Source organism: Vulpes vulpes, chromosome 8, assembly GCF_048418805.1.
Source record: "Vulpes vulpes isolate BD-2025 chromosome 8, VulVul3, whole genome shotgun sequence".
Classification (NCBI taxonomy): domain Eukaryota; kingdom Metazoa; phylum Chordata; class Mammalia; order Carnivora; family Canidae; genus Vulpes; species Vulpes vulpes.
The window spans coordinates 79,389,219-79,409,633 of record NC_132787.1 but is presented as its reverse complement, the minus strand read 5'-3'; the positions used below and the strand labels follow the sequence as shown (position 1 = coordinate 79,409,633).

Genomic DNA, 20,415 nt, shown 5'->3' with positions numbered 1-20,415 from the left:
TATATATTTATTTATTTATTTATTCATGAGAGACACAGAGACAGAGAGAGGGGCAGAGACACAGGTAGAGGGAGAAGCAGGCACCATTCAGGGAGCCTGAGGTGGGACTTGGTCCCGGTCTCCAGGTCACGCCCTAGGCGGAAGGCAACGCTAAACCACTGAGCCACTCGGGCTTCTCTCAATAGATAATTTTTGAATGAGTATGGGGATGATTATAAATGGCCTGGACTCCAGGTAGGCATTGCGCATTAGGGGAATGTGCACCTCAGGTGGAGTGATGATAAATGAGGCTAGAGAAGACTGCAAAAACCAAATCTTAAATAGCCTTAAATGCAAAACAAATCCAGACTTACTCTTAAGTGTGATAAGCAGCCATTAGTGTATATATATATTTTTTAAGCTTGGAATTTTTCAACTTTGTTGACTAACTGAAGAGTGGATTGGTACAGAAAGAAACAAGAACAATTAAGATGCAAATACAAATATCAGGAGAGGAATATTAAGAGCATACACTAAAGTAGCGTTTCTCAAATTCGTTACACATCATCATCACATGGACAGCTAATAATGCCCACAGAGGCACAGGCTCCTTGAAGTAGGGGAGCTTGTGGGCCTTTATATTTTTAACAATACAAATTTCCCCCAGGGGATTCTGATAGCCACATTTGAGAGCCACTGAAGTAAATTTAAGATAGTGAGATGTAGTCTTAATAGAGTTGAATGATTTTTTTTTTTTTTTAGGTGGGGAATGGGTACAAGTAAGGAGTCCATATTAACTTGTAGGTTATGGCAACAATGGCTAGTTCTGCCATTGGTTGAAATGGGAAGAGATGATTAGTTTTGGATCTTTATTAATGGGATTAAAGTTAATCTTTTCTCCTCATTTTATTGGTGTTTATGTTCTGCAAAACCTATCCCAGTTGGTCAGTGAAAATCTGGGGTCAGAATCCCTCCTGACACAATAAAAGAGATTATAATAGAATTCATATTTTATAGTTCACAGTCTATGATAAGGTCTTAAAAATCACAAGTGATAAATTATAAGCATCTTAGAATATATTCTTTTCCTCTAAGTGTGTTGCTCCACTGTCGACTTGATTTATCTATGAAAGAAAGCATGTGAAATTCACTGTAGTGCTTTTTTATTTCAGTAGTGTTAAGTATTTGCCCATTTGTTGCCAAACCTTTTGTCATTCACAGAAGTTTAGTATTAGCATCCAAACTCTGGATAATATTAAATCTTGTGAAAGATCAACTGAGAAAGTGTTTATTCATCGTGTGAATTTAAGGAGGTACCACCCACAATTTAGTGTGGTGCTAATATTTGCTGATCCCTAATAGTTACTGAAATTTTAAAAATGCATTGCAGATTTAATATTAGTTTGGCATCTTTATAATGCCTGGAGAATGGTAGATTCCCGGGATTTGCCCTTTAAGAGTCAATATAAGGCTGGGCAATATCCAGGAGCAGGAATCAGGAAAGGTCCGAATGATGCAGTGGTCTATGTTGTTAATATTCCTGTACCTAATTTTACCACACAACACAATTTACCCTAAATATGTTTTTAAGTAAGATATTAAGATGTCCCTTCGTTTGTCATAATGACAGACAATCTGGAATGGTAGAAAGGACTTAAGTTCTAGTCCAGACACATAACCAACTGTGGAATGTTGTGCTCCCCACTTTAACATTTGTGTGTCAATTCCTCTGCTTTAAAATGATGGGAATGACTAGTCTCTAAAAATCCTTTTCTGGTTCTACAATTCTGAGACTCTGGGTTCTATCGACTGAGCATCTGTATAGTTTTTAATAGAAATGTGATTTCATCTGGGAACATCTGTTACAGTTTATAACATATTTTACCAAGTCCTTGACCTTAATTTTATCATAGGCATCAGATGTTCCTTCACAGATTCTACTCTGCATCTTATTGAAGGAACATCAGTTATGCTTGTGTCTTGAGTAGTGTCAGTCTGACTAAAAAAATATGCCAGATTTGTTAACATGATCATTAAGTGACTTCTTAATTAAGATTGTCAATATCACCAGTGATATAATTCAGTGCTATTTTAGCATTAGATATTACATAAACTACTCATTTACATTTTTATTTTTATACTTACTGCAAAATAAAAGTATTTTTGTTAAAGGCGTCATACTTTTTTCAAATAAACATGGATTCTAAAATAATTCTGTGACATACATATTAATTGTCTAAATATACTGCCATTTGATATCTTCTAATAAAACAATATTTCCTTACTAGTAATTATAACTTTTCTATTATTAATTTAGAAACTTGCTCCTTTATACTGGAAATTTAATTTTTACGATTTCCTGGCTATAAGAATAGTTTAGATAGGGCCATAAAATTCCCCCAGTTTTTTTACTTACTTGAAACCAAGGAGATAGAGAGGGAATTTTTCAATCTTTTCCTTTACTATTTGCTCATTAAAAGAAAAGTGCAGTCTTCTATGGTTAATTATTAAACCAAGACAAATCGTTGGTTCTAAGGGAAGAAAAGATAATAAAGTGTAAACAAACAACCTGTTAGACTCAGTGCACTTTGGTGCTTTGCCTCTCTGCATCTCTATTTTCCAATCTGCAGATGACGGTGGGAAGGCATGAAATAGTAATCATCTTGTGAAATGTACTGAAAATTATTTGAGATAACAATAGTACAGCTCTTGACCAAGAGTTATAGTCGCCAAAAAGCTAATTTAATGTGCAGAATTAAGCGACATGTAAGAAGCTTCCCTGGACTCATGCTGGTTTCTGATCGCGTGTTAGAAACATTCATTTTACTTTACCTCATCTACTTTCCTTTACAGCAAGTCCGACAAATGTCCATAAGTGTCTTAGGCCTCCTGACGCTGTCTCCCTTCCTTCTGTTCCTAGTGCTGTATTGTTGGTTGTAATTGGTCATGTGTTTTCAGCATCTGGGGATCAAGTGTTGATTTTCTCTCCCAATATGGTTGTTTTTTCAAATGAGCTTCCTATTCCTATTTTAGCTTTTTTGATTAGCCTTATCTCTGTTACTTCTTAGAAGTCCTTGATTACTCTATAAAGGAAACTTAGAATCAAGTATATATCCTTATGAGAAATAAATACTTTTACTAATTTGCAAAAGAAATTCTAGAAAGCATAGTGGAGGCATGCATTACCTTTCTCTGTTTCTTTTACTCTATCGTATCTCTATCTTTCCTGGTTCCTTTATCCCTGGCTGCTTTCTGACCTCTGCCTGTCTGCACTGGGTGCTTTATTCAGCCACTTGGAATCTTCTGCTGCCACAGAGCTGAGTCAGCTCTGCTGGTGCTTAGAAAGTCCCAGGACCTTGCAGAGAAGGATGGAGACAGAAGGAAGGGGAGGAAAAATATCCCCTTGTACTGTGCTTTTCAAAAGTAAAAAATATGCCTCCAAAGAGGGCCTCTTATGTGCTCTCTTTATCTCTTTGTGGTCTAACTGGGGCAGAAACTACCATCTCCAAAGACATTGGGACTCATAAGTGTTAAATGATCTGCTTAAGGTCACACAGCTTGAAAGCATTCCAAATCAGTTGTAGCCTGTATGTTCCAAATGCAACTCCAGGATTCTTTCCACTTGTTCATTCCAACATCTCTATTCTGGGACTATTATCAGAAGTGCCTGAACTTGTCTTTGGGAAATCCCGTCATTCACTCAAGTGCTTCATGAGGTGCTTTGATTATGAAAACAGAAGAAATCTTAAAGCTTTGCTATGATGACAACTAAGAATGTTAACAGTCTATTAGAATAAGATGTAAGGATTTAGGAAGATAGGTACATCCTCACTGTATCTTCTCAAAAGCTGAGTAAGTAGTATTGCCAGAAGGTTCACTCATAGCAGACATGAGAAAAACAATAGCAGTGGAAAGGTTTTTCTGTCTCTGGAATAAGTAAGTGTTCTTCCATGAATGCAGGAGAAAAGGTTGAGATTGTTAAAGGCTTAATATTCCCTAAGTTTCATTCCATTCAAATAGCATGGTACCAACTGTAGAGAAGATACTAAAATGCCTTTTGTGAAGTGCAATGAAAAAGGTATGATTTTAGACTTTGGATCAATGGCATTGGATTCAGGCTAACTTGAGCTCCCTATAAGGTCATGGCTAAAATGAAATAAAATAAGATGTAAAAGTTGTTACAGAGTACCTCAAATGTGTGTTAGAAACAAATAGTTTTTGTTTTTGTTTTTGTTTTTGCTGTCAGATGAATGAGATGAAAGCATTCAGAAAATGTCCCTGGATTTCAAGGAAAGAGAAGCTTACTAGTTCACAGTGTAGTCATAATTAGTTATTTTAGCAACAAATAAGCATGCAGCATAGTTTGGAAATTTTCTTTTTGTAAAAGTGGTCCTAAGCTCCAGATCACATTATAGTCATTTAGGAAGTAATAAAACATAAAAACAAAAACAAAAGAACCACAAAATATCCAAGTCTACTTCAGACTAATTAAATCTGAATCTCTAGGGGGCGGAGTCTGAGTTTTTTGTTTGTTTTATCTTGTTTTTTTTAGCTTACCAGGCCATTCTAGCATGTGGTCACAGTTGAGGAAAGTTGGTTTGTAACATCAGCAGTCTTGAGTAGCAATCTCAGAAAACTTCTTTTGGTGATGACCATGACTTATGTGTGTCTATTTTAGTAATAATGGCCCGTGATGTATCCTCTTTTCTTTCTCATGGTGGCCCTATTCATAATTTTCAGCTTTCTGAAGAGGATCTGAGGTGAACACATCAGCCTGCAGTGTCCCTAGCAATGGTAAGTGAAATGTAAGAGAAGTAACATAAGAGCTTGTCCTTAGCCCGTCTTGCAGCTGGAGGGAGTAAATCAATTACAGCCTTCTTACTTCTTTTTTTTTAAGATTTTATTTTTATTTAGTTGAGAGAGAAAGAGAGAGAGAGTGAGAGAGAGAGAGAGAGAGAGAATCCTGGAATCCCAGATCAAGCTCCCATGTCAAGCCTCATAACAGGCTCTCTGCTCAGAGGGGAGTCTGCTTTTCACTTTCCTTCTCCTTTTGCCCCTCCTCTACTCATGCTCTCTATCTCTAAACAAACAAACAAAGAAATGAATAAAATCTTTTTAAAAAGAATGCATTGCTTAATATCCACAGAATTATGAAATTTCCAGTTTTACTTCTGTTAATGATTTGTAACTTCCAAGGTGATGGGAAAAGTTAATTAGTATGATATCTATCTTTCTATATCTATTGAGACTTAACTTGTGGCCTAACATGCTCTATCCTGGCAAACGTCCTATGTACGCTTGAGAAGAATGTGTTATGCTATAGTTGTTTTGTAGTCTTTTCTTTGTATGTCTATCTAGTTGGTTTATTTTTCTAGTTGGTATTATTAATGTCTCTTTAGTCATCCTTGGTCTGGTTGTTCTATCCATTACTGAGAATGGAGTATCAAAGTCTATATTATTGTAGAATTGTGTATTTATCTCCTTGATTTTGTCAGTTTTTGCATCATATATTTTCATGATCTATCATCAGTTGCATAAACAATTATAACCGTTGTGTCTTCCTGCTGTATTGAGGATTAAAAAGTATATAACGCCTTTCTTTGTCTCATAATCTTTTGTGATTTAAAGTCTGTTTATCTGATATTAATACAACCATCCCTGCTCTCTTTGGTTATTATTTGCATGGAGTATCTTTGTCCTTCTTTTCACTTTTGGTCTAATTCTTTGGTTCTAAGGTGAATATTATATAAACTGAATATACATGTAATGGAATGTGTGATTTTATCTATTCTAATCTCTTCTGATTGGAGAGCTTATTCATTTACATTAGTAATCACTAATAAGGAGAGGCTTCTGTCATTTTCCTTTTTGTTTTCTCTATGTTTATAACTTTTCTTGTCCTGCATTTTCTATATTACTGCTTTCTTTTGTGTTTAGTTGATTTTTTTTGGGGGGGGGGGCATGGGCATGTGTGGTTAGTTAAATTCTCTTGTCATTTTTTTTTTGTTTGTTTATGTTCTATAGCTATATTCCTCGTGGTTACCTTGGGGGATTATACTTAACATTCTAAGGTTAAAGTACACTATTTTGAATTTATACCAACTTATTTTCAATAACATACAGAAATTCTGCTCATTATAGCTACATCCCTTCCCATGTAGGTTGTTGATGTCACAAAATTACATCTTTATACATTGTGTGTCCCAAAATATAACCTAATAATTCTTTTGAATGCATCAGTCTCCTAAATTATATAGAAATAAAAATTAGGAGTTATAAACTAAAGTTGTAACGATACTAGCTTTTGCATTAATGATTGTTTTTTTAAAAATGTATTAGTCTCACGAATCATGCAGAAAATAAAGTGAAGTTATAAACTCCACAAGCTTGTTGTTGTTAAAAGATTACAAGCTTTTATAATTTCCCTTGTATTTTCCCTTATTGAAATCTTTATTTTGCCATATGGCTTTGAGTTACTATCTGGTATCTTGTCATTTCATCTTGGCAGACTCCTTTGAACATTTCTTGCAGGGCAGGTCTAGAGGTAATGAACTCCTTCACCTTTTGTTTATCCTGAATATCTTAATGTCTCCCTCACTTTCAAAGTACAATTTTGCCTGATGTAGGATTCTTGATCGACAGTTGTTTTCTTTTAGCACTTTGAATATATCAGTACACTGCCTTGTGGCCGTCAAACTTCTGGAGAGAAATCGTAATGAAGATCCCTTGTCTCTCTCTTGTGCTCTCAAGATTCCCTCTATCTTTGTCTTTCTAAAATTTTATTATGTCTCAATATGAGCCTCTTTGAGTACATCTTACTCAGGGTTTGTTGAGCTTCTTGGATGTTCATATTCATATATTTCATCAAATTTGGGGAATTTTTAGGCATTGTTTCTTTATATATTCTCCTGCCCATATAACTCTCTCTTCTCTTTCTGGGACTCCCATAATGTGTATGTCGGTCCACTTGATAATGTGCTGTATTTCCCTTAAGCTCTATTCAATTTTCTTCAATCTTTTTTCTTCTTCTTTCTCAAACTTAATAATTTTCACTCTTTTAGCTTTAAGGGTGGTGATTCTTTCTTCTGCTTACTCAGATTTGCTTTTGAATTCCAAAAAAACATTTTGATTATGTACTTCTCAGCTAAAGAATTTCTTTTTAGGTTTTCTCTTTGTTGATATGTCCTTTTTTTTTTTTTTTTTTTTTTTTTTTTTTTACATTTTCTCCAAATCTTTAGTTCTTTGAGCATCTTTAAGATGGCTATTTAAAAGTCTGCCTATATCTGCCATCAGTTCTTTTGTAGTGACATTTCTGTTGATTTATTTATTTCCTTGGAATGGGCCATAAGTTCCTATCTCTTTATAGGCCTTATGATTTTTTTGTTGAAAACTGGAAATTTGAACCTAAAAATGTGAAAACACGGGAAATCAGGCTGTTCTTCCTTTCCCAAGATTTTCTGGGTTTTGTTGTTTTATTTCTGTTTGATTTCTGTAGACTGAAAAGTTATAATGATGCTAGCTTTTAGTATCAGCCTGAGAGTTAAACATAAAGTCATCCCAGTTCTTTTCTGGGTCTTTTGCTGGGCATGTGTGGTTAGTTTCTATTATCTCCTATATTTGCAGTAATTTTGAATGTCCTAGTCTTTAATGTCTGGATCCCAAAAAGGGGAAAATGAAAAGAAGAAGGAGAAGAAAAGAAAGAAGAAGAAGAAGAAAGAAGAAGAAGAAGAAGAAGAAGAAGAAGAAGAAGAAGAAGAAAAAGAAGAAAAGAAAAGAAAAGAAAAGAAAAGAAAAGAAAGAAAAGAAGAAAAGAAAAGAAAAGAAAAGAAAAGAAAAGAAAAGAAAAGAAAAGAAAAGAAAAGAAAAGAAGAGGAGGAGGAGACAGGAAAGGGGAAGTGGCCCTTTAAGTCTGCTGGGAGTCATATCAGCCAGAGGGGGAGGGACTTGCAATAATGGGGATAAGTAAAACTATAATGACTGCTACCTCTTTGTATGCATCTGTATGATCATCAGCAGCAACCAGAGGTCAGAACACAGATCCCTAATATTTGGAGGACAGGGTCCATTTTGCCCAACTTGGCTTCCACCAACTGTGTGTAAGCTTCCCTGGGAATATGTTCAATGCCTGCCATGCAGCAGGGAGTAGGTATGGGTAGCTGCTACTGTGCTAAGAGCTGAAATAGACTGTCCATGCCTTCCTTTGGAAGTTGCAAGCTTTCCACAGAGTTCATAGTTCGAAAAAAATTACATCCGACGGATTCTTCCAGCGTAGTGTTGTCTAGGTGTGAGGACAGATTCCTGGTGCTTCCTATTCTGCCATTGTCCCAGAGCATCATGAATGGCGAATTTTTAATCATCTCAGTAAGGATCACTTTTTATTAAGTAATTTAGCTTCCTTAAAATGTGATTAATCTGGAATTTCAGGGAAAGAAAACGTTTCCAAACAGATTTCCCATCATCTTAGAATCCTTCGTTCAATCTTCATTGTCTAAAAGCAAAGTACATATTAAGAACAAAGTTCACAAGGGACTTTTCGCCTTTTCCCCATGATCTGACATGTCCAAATTTCATCATTCATATTCAAGCATTATGCACTAGAGACGGTCACAAATAGACTTACACCACATTTCCTTCCTTTAATTTTATATTTACGTCAATACCAATGTCTGAGCAGTACAGTTGTTTTTTTTTTTCCTCTTTAACTCAACAATTAAACTCAAGATCAATCCCAGACGTTTCATGGCTCTTCCAGGTCACATTGATGCTGTATATGGGAGAAGAAAAAATTTCTGCTTCAATGAAGATTTTCCATAAGGATGAAGCTCCATTTTTCAATCCACATTTAATGAAACATCTATACATTTAATACTTCATTCATTCATCTATAGTCTGAGTTCTTGTTTCCACTAGCACTTTTTAAGACCCTCATCACAGTCTAGTGAGTCTGATTTCTTAAGGAACCCTCTGTCTTTTGGGTGAGAAAGATATTTGGGATCAATCATATTTAGGCAGAGTTAAGTGAGATATTATAGAGCACAGAAGGGGAAAGGACATATGCTGCTTGAAAGAGTCAGGAAAGGACATCACAGGGATGGTGTCTGATCTCAGACTTAAAAGATAATTAGGAGTTAATGATGCAAAGAATATGAGAACAGTAAAATAAGTGAAGGGAACATCATATGCAATGACACATTGGCATGTGCAGAGATGTGGAATTCAGAATGCTTTCAGGATGTTTATAGAAAGAAGGGATGGGTAGGAGTAAGATTCTGAAAACTGAATTTTAGGTCCTCTGACCTAAGGACATTGGACTGATTCTATAGGCAATAGAGCATAAATAAAGGGAATTTTAAAGCAGAAGGTGGTTTGTGAGTATTTGTTTTGCTGAAAGTTATTTCTAATAGCCCACAGAGGATTAATTAGACACTGGTAGTAAGTAAAGCGGTGCAAGAAAGAAATGTTCTCAGCCTTGGAAAGAAGATGGAGAAGAGGACTCATACTTGAGAGAACTTTATGGAACATTATTGATAGAACTTGCTATTGGTTGGGCTTAAAATGTAAAGAGGTTTGCTTAAGAGAAGGTTAACTATGAAGTACCTGAGGTCACTACAGGTAGCTAACAGGTCACTATAAATTCAGGCATGCTGTTTGAGAGAGTTGAAGTAACTCGTATGAGCCAGGTAAAGCAGAGTATCATTAGAATGGAAAGATACATTAGCCAAGGGCAAAACTCCAATGGCAGCGTTTCCATTTCAGATCTTGGCTAGGTTTTAGTAGACTCTGCATGTTCAGAGTTTAGTAAGATTTCTGCAGGCTTGACTGGATGAATTATCTTCTGAGTTCTCTTATATAATCTATTTTACATATCTCTTGAATCTCTGAGAAAAGATTGGGCCTAATTGGTAGTATATTACAATGCCTTATCCACAGGGGATACATTCCAAAACCCACCTCTGAATGCCTGAGACTATGGATATACTGAACTCTACATATGGTATTTTTTTTCATGTACACACATACCTATGATAAAATTTAACTTATAAATTAGACACAGTAAGAGATTACAACAATAAGTAATTATTATTATTAATATTTTATTTATTTATTTATTTATTTATTTATTTATTTATTTATGAGAGACACACAGAGAGAGAGAGAAAGAGAGGCAGAGACACAAGCAGAGGGAGAAGCAGGCTCCATGCAGGGAGCCTGACATGGGACTCGAACCCTGGTCTCCGGGGATCACACCCTGGACTGAAGGCAGTGCTAAACCGCTGAGCCACCAGGGCTGCCCAACAATAAGTAATTAAAAGCTGAATAGTAACAATGTATTATAAGAAGAGTCATGGAAATGTAGTCTCTCTCTGTCAAAATATCTTATCGTACTGTACTCACCTTTCCTCTCCTTGTGATGATCTCAGATGATAAAAGCCCCATATGATGAGATCATGTGAAGTGAATGACGTAGACAATGTGACAATAGGCTACCATTGACCTCCTGATATCGCCAGGAGGAGGATCATCTGCTTTCAGACTGCAGTTGAGCGCAGGTAACAGAAACCATGGCAAGTGAAACCACAGACAAAGGGGGACCTTTGTATTCTTTTTTTTTTCTTTGATTTTTCAAAAGAGTAAAGTATTAGAACAGCAGTGATTTTTTTCTTAATAAGAAGAACTGATCATCATTTTTACATGCTTACTAGAAGAGCAATGATGGGGTTAGATTCATAATCCTATAAAGTAAGAACAACTCATAGCCTCATATTATAGAGGAGCGTAAAGGTTAGATAGTTTAATATTTGGAATTCCAATTCAGGTTCCGTTGCTCCAGATCCCACAGTTTAAGCCCGTGCGTTTAAAACATGACTGATGCCTACCTTCACCCTCCAGAGATTCTGACTTAATCGCCTCAAGCGATGTTCAGGCATTGATTCTAAAAACTCCCCTGGCAATTCTAATTGCAGCTAGAGATGCAAACCGTTGCTTCACATCTTATTACTTCACCACCTTCTGTTTTGGAAGATGTCACCACATCACACTATCTCAATGACTCTCCCTGGAGCTCAATGCAGATGGTGCCCCACGGAGATGTATAGTTTGGCAGCTGTATCTCAACGCATATTCATCTCTGAAAAAACAATCAATTCCAAGAGTTTTAATAAGTATAATTAATTGGAATCTTTTGTTCATTTGAAGCCAGAATCATATGGTCATCGAAGTAGAGAAGTCTTAATTCTTACAGTTTTCTTACTATTTTGGAAAACATTTGGCTTCACTTACTCTTGTGAGGATTTCACAGAGCTCCTTACCAACTAAAAGTGGTCTTATCTATTAGAAAACAATAACAAAAGCAGGAAAGGGCTAGGACAGAGGTAGGCTAAGAGTTTAGATGGAGTAGACTTTGCTGTGATACTGAGTGGGTATAGTGCCATCCTCAGATGCCATCCAGAAGATTCCTGAGTATAGGCAGTGGAAACAGAACCAGAGAAATTAGCTCTTATAGAAAGAGAATGGGCAACTGGAGACAGGGCCTGACAATTCACTAACTGCGGGAACTTGAGCAAAATTATTAACCTCTCTGAACTTCAGTTTGCTCTTCTATGAAAGGAGATGGTGATACCTTTTCCTCCGAGGATTTACACGAACTCCTAAATGTGAAAACACCTAGCTTAGAGCCTCTTTATTGATTTCCCCTCCACAGTGGCTTTGGCTGAAGGGCAGTGGTAGCAAAAGCAGAAAGTGCAAGGAAATGGCAGCCAGTCATAGTAAGTCAAAGACAATGATGGAACAATGAGGTGGGCTGGACATGGAGCACAGCTGCAAGATTTGAAGCCTCCATTATGGCCATAGTCACTAACAATCAATTCCATTTGTAAAAAAGGAACCACCATTTTAATTCTGTAGCCTCCTACCCATCGGAAAATAATTCAGCTTGCCCTACTTTCAGAAGGGTCAGCTTGATACTCTGTAGGTTCTCTTCAGAAAGAGCACGGGCTATAGTCATGTCATTTTATAATGCTGCTGCCTGAGTTTTCATTTAATTAAGAAGACTGACCTTTAGAAAGAGTTTATTTTCTTTTCTTCCTCTAGCTTAGCTTGCTATGATCCTAATGGAAGCTGAAAATCTGATGTTAAGAAGTGCCAAGTTTGCACTGATAAGGCTAACACATTGTTCCTATCCTTACAGAGAAATTAAATAAGCATAATTATAGATGCATAAGCCAAAATCACTTTCAGATAAACCCGATCTCAAGTAGATGAGAAGGTGGGAACAGTAGGAAATGAAAGATAAGCCCTAGAGGAATGTGTACAAAAAAAAAAAAAATCCCATATACCAAAGAACTAAGACCCCATGAACACATATCCTTGTAATTAGCCTCTATCCAAAGCAAATTAAAGTCAAATTCTTACCCAATCCTTTAAACCTCTGGAGATGGAGAAGTGGCTACTTAAAGGCTCTGTTGTGTACAGCATTTGTGGTGCTTGTGGTGCTTCTTAGATAGAATGGCCACACGAACTGGTGAGACAGGAGAACGTGACCTATCAGAGTGACTGCCGTAGGACCATAGCACTGCACACTCTGCATTTGCTAATGGTTGATGATGTCATACCCTATAAGGTTAACAAGAAGATAGGGACCGTCAAGCTCTGGTTGAGTCTGGAGAAGACTCTGGCATTTGCACTGCCCTAGATTTATCACAAACTCCAACTAGCCAGTCACTGCTTAGGAGAGCTCCTGAGCTTCTGCCCTGACCCTAAGATCACAGCCCCTGCGGCTCTGTGTGTGTTCTTTTTTTTTTTTTTTTAAGATTTTATTTATTTATTTATGATAGTCACACAGAGAGAGAGAGAGAGAGAGAGAGAGGCAGAGACACAGGCAGATGGAGAAGCAGGCTCTATGCACCGGGAGCCCGACGTGGGATTCGACCCCGGGTCTCCAGGATCGCGCCCTGGGCCAAAGGCAGGTGCCAAACCGCTGCGCCACCCAGGGATCCCTCTGTGTGTGTTCTGTTTTTGGTGCCCTTTTTCCTTTATACTAGAGAATACATTGGTCTTCTTAGAGACTGTTTATCTGGATAGAATGAGATTGTGTTACCCACACAGACTACTTGACTCTCAACCATGTCCTGACTGTCTGGTGGCCGAGTGCACAGTCATCATTACACGCACAACCCCACACTGATGACAACTCTGTAGGGTGGTGATGGGCTTATGTATGCCCCTGGAGTTAGCAACAACCTGCTTCCCAGCTTCATCCAATTGGTAAGCAACCTTTCTTCAATCAACTATCATTGATTGATTTGCAGATTAAACCAAACAATATGATGTTTACTCAAATTAAGGCTTTGGTCCCAAGATATTCTGGTTTGTGTCTCGCCAACTGTGAGCACTTTTATTTCTGTTCCTTAGTAGTAACAAGTGAGTATTAGAGGCAGAGGAGTATTTGTTTCCCTCCTTTTGAAGGTTGTAAAATATTATTCAATACCAAATGGAGCAAAGAGATAAAGAAACAAAATATGAATGGGATCTTTGAATAAATGATGCTAGGTTAAATCCTAAATCACATTATTATACCCCCTAGTTTTTTCTTTTCTTTTTTTTTAAAGATTTTTATTTATTTATTCATTCATGAGAGACACAGGGAGAGAAAGAGAGGCAGAGACACAAGCAGAGGGAGAAGCAGGCTCCATTCAGGGAGCCTGAAGGGAGCCTTCAGTTCCGGGTCTCCAGGATCACGCCCTGGGCTGAAGACGGCGCTAAACCACTGAGCCACCTGGGCTGCCCCCACCCCCCACCCCTAGTTTTTTCTGGCAGCGTTAGTGTAGGTAGTAAATTAGGGTTACTTTCCCAGGTACATTCAGCTGCATGAAAAGAGAGACTATTTCTCATGTTGCTAACTTAATAGCCTTGCACTGGGTATTTGCAATACCTTAAATGAAGAAAAGGTCAAGAAAGGATGAGGCAATAAGCAGTGCTTGTACTTACAGCATCTCTTTCTACCTTCCCAGGGGCCTTCCCACCCTTGCATATTTTTATCCCAGTGTACATGAATTCATTGCAGGTCATGTAATTTACCACATGCATGAGTGAATTCAAGGAAAGGAGTGTTATAAACAAAATTGCTTCTGTGTACCTATTGGTGTCTATTGCTAGACACACACTCACACACGAACACATGCATAGGCTCTCATTTTAGCATACCCAGGAAATGAAAGTCATTTTTCAACTTTAAGCTCTAGTACATAATAGATCCCTTCTTACCTCAGCTCATTATATACCTTAAGGGAAATTTGAAGCTAAACAAGCAAACCTTGTAGCATGCTACTCCTTCTAACAGCAGAGTCTAATTTTATTTATTTATTTATTTATTTATTTATTTATTTATAAAATATTTTTTAATTTATTTATTCATGAGAGACACACAGAGAGGCAGAGACATAGGCAGAGGGAGAAGCAGGCTTCCTGCAAGGAGTCTGATGGAGTACTTGATCCCAGGACCCCGGGATCATGCCCTGAGCCAAAGGCAGAGGCTCAACTGCTGAGCCATCCAGATGCCCCCTATTTTTATTTGAGCTGGCATGGCATTTAAATGTATTCTCACATAAGATAATAGCAGTCATTTCACATATCACAGTGGAACTAAAATCCATCCAGAAGGAGAATACTCAGTGAAGCAGGTGCATGTTCTTGATAAAGTCCTGTGAGGAGAATCCTATAAAGGCTTTAACTTCTATTTTTCATATGACAGATATTCTCTGATAGAAGGATTTTTCTTTTCTTTCTCTTTTTTTTAAAAGATTATTTATTTATTTATTTATTTGAGATAGAGACAGGGAGAGAGGCATGAGCAGGGGGGAGGGGCAAAGAGAGAGGGAAAAGCAGACTCTCCTCTGGGCAGGGAGTCCTAGGCCTTGATCCCAGGACACAGGATCATGACCTGAGCTGAGGGCAGACTCTTAATTGACTGAGCCACCCAGGCACCCTTCTTTCTCTTTTTTACCTATAATTTTTTTTCAGATATTGACAAAATCTGCAATATTTTCTCTAGCTGATTTTATGCTCCATGTAGCAGATTTAACACAATGCCTGTCAGTTGCCCAAATCCTCCCCGGGGAAAGGCAATTTTACACACACCTCCTTCTGTATCATCCTGATTCTTATTTCTTTTCCCAGATAACAGCTATCACTGCTGCCCTGAACTAGTGACACTAGGCTCCTCCCCAGGGAGCCAGCTACAACTATATAAATACACTTTTAGGCGAGTGTGTGGGACACCTTTGCTATAGTAAAGGGCTCTGAAAAGAATGCAATAGTTTCTAAACAATGGCATATTGGCCTTGAATGAACAGGACAAAATCGGGGATTTTGCATCATTGTAAATGAGGGTCAAGATGATCTAACATGGAAGTAAAGTGACATTCTTTTCCTTAGCATCTTATTGTTACTAGACTAATAATACCCAGGGAGAGGGGAAAATGTGATAGAGGCTCTATTTTCCTTTCTTGGTAATGAATGCTTATGACCTTGAGCATTTGTAGATGGACATATAGCTGTAAATCTGATTCAAAAATAATTTTTCTTGATTTTTTTTTTGAATTAGAAATCTGAGTTATTCTTTTCTAAAGATGCATATTCCATTTTCAATCTCGCTTCTCTTCTCTAATCCTTCTTTCTTAAAAAATAAAGACACCATGGCTTCATCTCTCAGTTGAATTCATACCACTCCTCTTGGCAAAGAGAGGTGAAAAGAGAGAGACCGGTGGCAGAATGGCAGGTGTGAAAGTATGATACCAGCATCAGGTGCAGTGACAAGGAGAGGGAAAGAAAGGTCCATGGTCAGAAGGAGTTATAGCTAAGGAGGATAATAGGATGGAACAGAGCAGAAAAGTTGGCGCAGGGTCTTTTTTTCCAGCAGCTTTGTGTCAAATGGCTGACAGGCATTGTCTCAATGCTGTGCTAGACAGCTGTAAAGCCTCAGATCTCACAAAGGCAAGAAGTACTTGTTGATACAGCCACCTGTTGCTATTGCTTTGGCATCACTGAGGGAACAGTGAATGCATTTGCCTACTTCCTTCAGTAGGCCACCAGAGCAAGTGGTCTTTGTCTTACCTCTATTTTCCCAGAGCCAGCCTAGAGCTTGCCACATGATAACCATCTAACAAATGTTGATTAAACTGTATGATTGAAAATCAAGTCAATATGAATTGTTCTTCTAGAACTCTAGAGGTAAGACAACATAAATCAAGACCTCAAATTCCAAGGCCTGGGACTAACCCCCAAAGAGGTCTTACATTTGATAAGAATGTTTTCTGTAGGATTGGCCAGGGGGTATGGGAAGAAAGTTTACTTATTTTTCAACATTAGGAAATAGAAACAAAGCCTTAAAGAGAAAACATAGGACTTTTTGCAGAGAGAGAGAGAGAGAGAGAGAGAGAGAGATTGAGAGAGAAGACATCGAGTAGAAAAGTTTGCTTCTTGTGTAGAGGTTTGGGAAAAGACAGGTGCAAGAAGACCATGGTAAGCATAATCTGAGAAACTCACAAAGATTCCTAAGTCAGAGAATAACTTGGGGTGTACAGATGTGTAACCATTAATTTCAGAGACCAAAAACATCTGACTACATATGCACGGACACTTATGTTTTAAAAATTGCTACAAATGAAAGAAAGAAAGAAAGAAAGAAAGAAAGAAAGAAAGAAAGAAAGAAAAGAAAAGAAAAGAAAGAGGTTTGAATTGGATGCCTACCACTTATATAATGTATGATTGTGAATGGGAACAGAGCAGGTATAGGTGGACATAAAGACAATGTTGAAAGTGGGAAATTTAAGTCAGATCCATGTATGTTACAATGCAACAACATAACTTTTACTATTTCCTATTTTTCTTCTGGTCTTGACAGTGTCTGTATATTTGCTTCTATGTATGTTCAATCATAGCCTTTAATTTATGCCAGTTTGCTATTTTACCTCCTACGCCATATTTTTAAAAATCTGCCCCTCATTTTCTGAAATACAGATTTGAACTAACATGCAACTATAAAAATGTATGTCTGGATTTTTCTAATATAGAGATTTGTTTTTAAAGATTTATTTATTTATTTATTCAGAGAGAGCGAAAGAGAGGCAGAGACACAGGCAGAGAGAGAAGCAGGCTCCATGCAGGGAGCCCGACGTGGGACTCGATCCCGGGTCTCCAGGATCACACCCCGGGCTGCAGGCGGCACTAAACCGCTGTGCCACCAGAGCTGCCCTAATATAGAGATTTTTATTTGCTAATTTTTAGAGCTTCATTTCCTTGCATTTCAGATGTTCTATTTTCTTCATTAATAGAACACTAAAATCCTTTCATTGGCCTCGTTTTTAATGATAAAATTATAAACTTTCACTTTGGTTGAGAAAGGCACAACTCCACTGAAAGCCATCTGAACTACATTATCATTTACCTTTTTAACCATATAGATCAGTGGGAGCCAAATGTCAAAATAAACTCTTCCTTTCCTCAAGAGAAATTAGTAGCCTGCATCCCTGCAATACAATCAGGATGGTAAAAGAAAATGGAATATAGTATTGTGGACTGATTTTAGATCAGGTACAGTTAAGTTTTGGGAGACCTGGGTAATCCATAGTCACACAGTAAATATAACGTTATTTTAGTTACTTTGCCTTTATCCTTCTCCTTGGGCTCTGCTGGTTTCACATATAGAGCATCTTAACTGTAGAGCAATCTTATAATAGTATTTATGCTTGTCTCACAGAGTGTAGATAGTCAAATAAACTCTAGTCATTTTACTATCAATCTGTACCAGGAGAACAGCAATATGGTTAGTGGGATTTTGGAATTCTCTGTGGATTTGCCTGACATTTTAGTAACCAAAGTCATCCTTCTGGACCACAGTTCCAGAAAATAAGATAGCTCCTAGTTCTAAAGCCACATAATTGTTCTTTATCCTAACTCCATTCATTTCATCAAGTCGTTCATTATCAATTGACTTCTGGTCAAAAAGTAAGACTTGGAAAATATTAAGTGAAAATTATTTTCTCTTGGTTAATTTGTGCTCTGTTCTGTTTTAGTTTTTAGGAAATAAAAAGTTTGAAAATTATTTCACATTAATTAATATTCTTTCTCAGAATGAACCAGAAAGCTATTGGCTTAGGGCAGATGTTTAACTTTCTAACAATGGAATTTAGCCTCACAGTTAATATTTTGAGTGAATAATTCTTATTCCTAATTTTTCCCATAGGTAATATTACATATTTTATTAAGCATTTTTAAAAGACAGATTCCACTTCATCAAATATTTACATTTTAAAAAATAATGATACAATTTCCCTAATTAGCTGTTCTCATTTTTTGTTGTTGTTGTTGTTGTTGGTATGGTCTGTTTGACGCAAATTTTTTTTCTTCCTTTATCTTCATTTGTGAAATGATCATTATTATTGCCATTACTATTTTTAACTCATTTTCATGTGAAAGCTCCCATTGATTCTAATAGGGTCCATGACTCTTACATTCAGTGAATGGAAATGAATAAAACACATCAATATGCATTTATTCAATTTAATATTTAAAAACTTGTTGACAGCATTTCTCTGAGTGTCAACATTTCTGATGAGTATCTGTTTGACATTGAGACCAGAGCATCACTATAGCCCTGATTTTGGAATCAGGGAGTGAATAAAAACACTATTTTGCCTTTTCTACACCTGTAGTTATTTAGAACAAAGCTCTGTGATAGTGTGTCATGCCTTATTTCAACAGTGTTAAAATATGAGAAGTGATATTTAAAAATTATTTTAACTTTAGATTTTAGTCTTGATAAGCCAATACCTAATCTAATAATGGCATGAGAAACAATTCAAGCACATTCTGCATTAAATTTTAATGAGGAAATGTAAATTCATGGAAAGAAGAGCCACTGTATATAGTTTAAAAGCCCAGAAAACAAATGTATCAGAAGTTCCTCAAAAGTTTTTTCTAGTTTGGTATTTTATTTTGTTACAGAGATCTCTCATGTATTTGCTGTTGCTGGATACTCAGTCTGTGATGGTGCTGATTTTCTACCTAGAGTAAAGTCAAAATGTCACAATCTTGCGGTAGATGAACACACCCTACAATTGATCATTTGAGAAGTAACCAATGAATAATGGGTTTTATTAATAGAACATAGGTCTACGATAAGCTCTGACTATAAGCTCTGACTAAGCTCTGACTATACGTGCAGATCTGTGTGAGGTATAGCCAATGGTCTTTGTCTGAAGAAGCTGTTCATTTTGAGAAGAGAAAGTTTATTTATGTGAAATATGACACAAGGCAATATGAATAACAATGGTGTTTAGGTACAAGGCAGACAAGATCTATGTTGTGTCAGAAATGGTGAGGCAAGCAGTGGGACTTGAGTCACGTCTGTAAGAGGAAATATGCTTTTATATATGGAGAGTGGGGTGGAGAATATTTTAGCTTGAAATAATAGTAAGAATGAGGGCAGAGGGATATGAATGTGGGTGACAGGCTTGGGGGACCATTTACATTAGTATTCTTGGAGCAAAGGATATAATGTACATATATATGTGCAGAGGAAGATGGGAGTATAGTGGAAAGAAGCAGTGGATGATTATGGAAGACAGAGGATTAGTTGGACCCTGAACTTTATTGTGAATTTTATTCCATGGATAGTACTGAAACGCTTAAGGACTTCTGAGCTAAACAAGTGGCTCATACAAAAGAAGTTTTTTGGAATATTAATCTGACAATGTTTTGCAGACTACTTCTGAAAAGGGAGAGGGTTCAGTAAAGTATTTAATAATCCAGGCACAATAGTTACAAACCAAAAATAGTATGGTAGAGTGAAAAAGATAAAAATTCTAAGCAGCGGTTTTAGATATTCAGTTCAAGGCAAAGCAGAGGGCTATCTTATGAGATTTGTCTGCTGTTTTTAAAGGTAGCTTCCCCGTTTTCTTTCTGCCAATCCACCTGTTTATATCCTGACCTGATACTCTGATACAGAATGTATTTTGGGATTGTTCTCTGTCTTTCATCCTCATTACAAAGGACTGGCCCAGTGATTGTGATGCCTGTAAAAGTCTTAGCCAGTGTGAGGACAAAGAATCTAGCTAGGAGGAAGAAAAATAGATCTGTCTGTCTGGATGTTGCAAAATATTCCATTTTTAGTGATCTTTAAACCCATTAGGCCACATATATTATCATTGACTTCTAAAAGTTTGTGAAATTCAAGAGCTCTGAAGTGAGGCCATCTGTATTTAATCCTAGATTTACCCTACTTTATGGGTGACTTTGGACAAATCAGAATTTATTATACTTTTGGACTTTGTGCTTCTAGTTTCTATCATGGTCTTATCTAATAGTGTTTGAGAAAAGGCACAAAGACATGTATAGTGAATGGAATGCTGGCTTTAACATGTCATTAAATCTTAAAAA

General features: G+C 37.0%; 1 long non-coding RNA gene across 2 annotated transcripts in view; it reads left to right on the top strand.

The window, feature by feature from the left end:
* LOC112935293 (uncharacterized) overlaps positions 1 to 20,415 on the top strand; it is a 108,023-nt gene that overhangs the window by 17,960 nt on the left and 69,648 nt on the right. For both annotated transcript variants that reach the window (XR_012003159.1, XR_012003158.1), the window contains one exon: positions 4,720 to 4,773. This is a non-coding gene — a long non-coding RNA (uncharacterized lncRNA). The remainder of the gene's footprint in view (positions 1 to 4,719; positions 4,774 to 20,415) is intronic.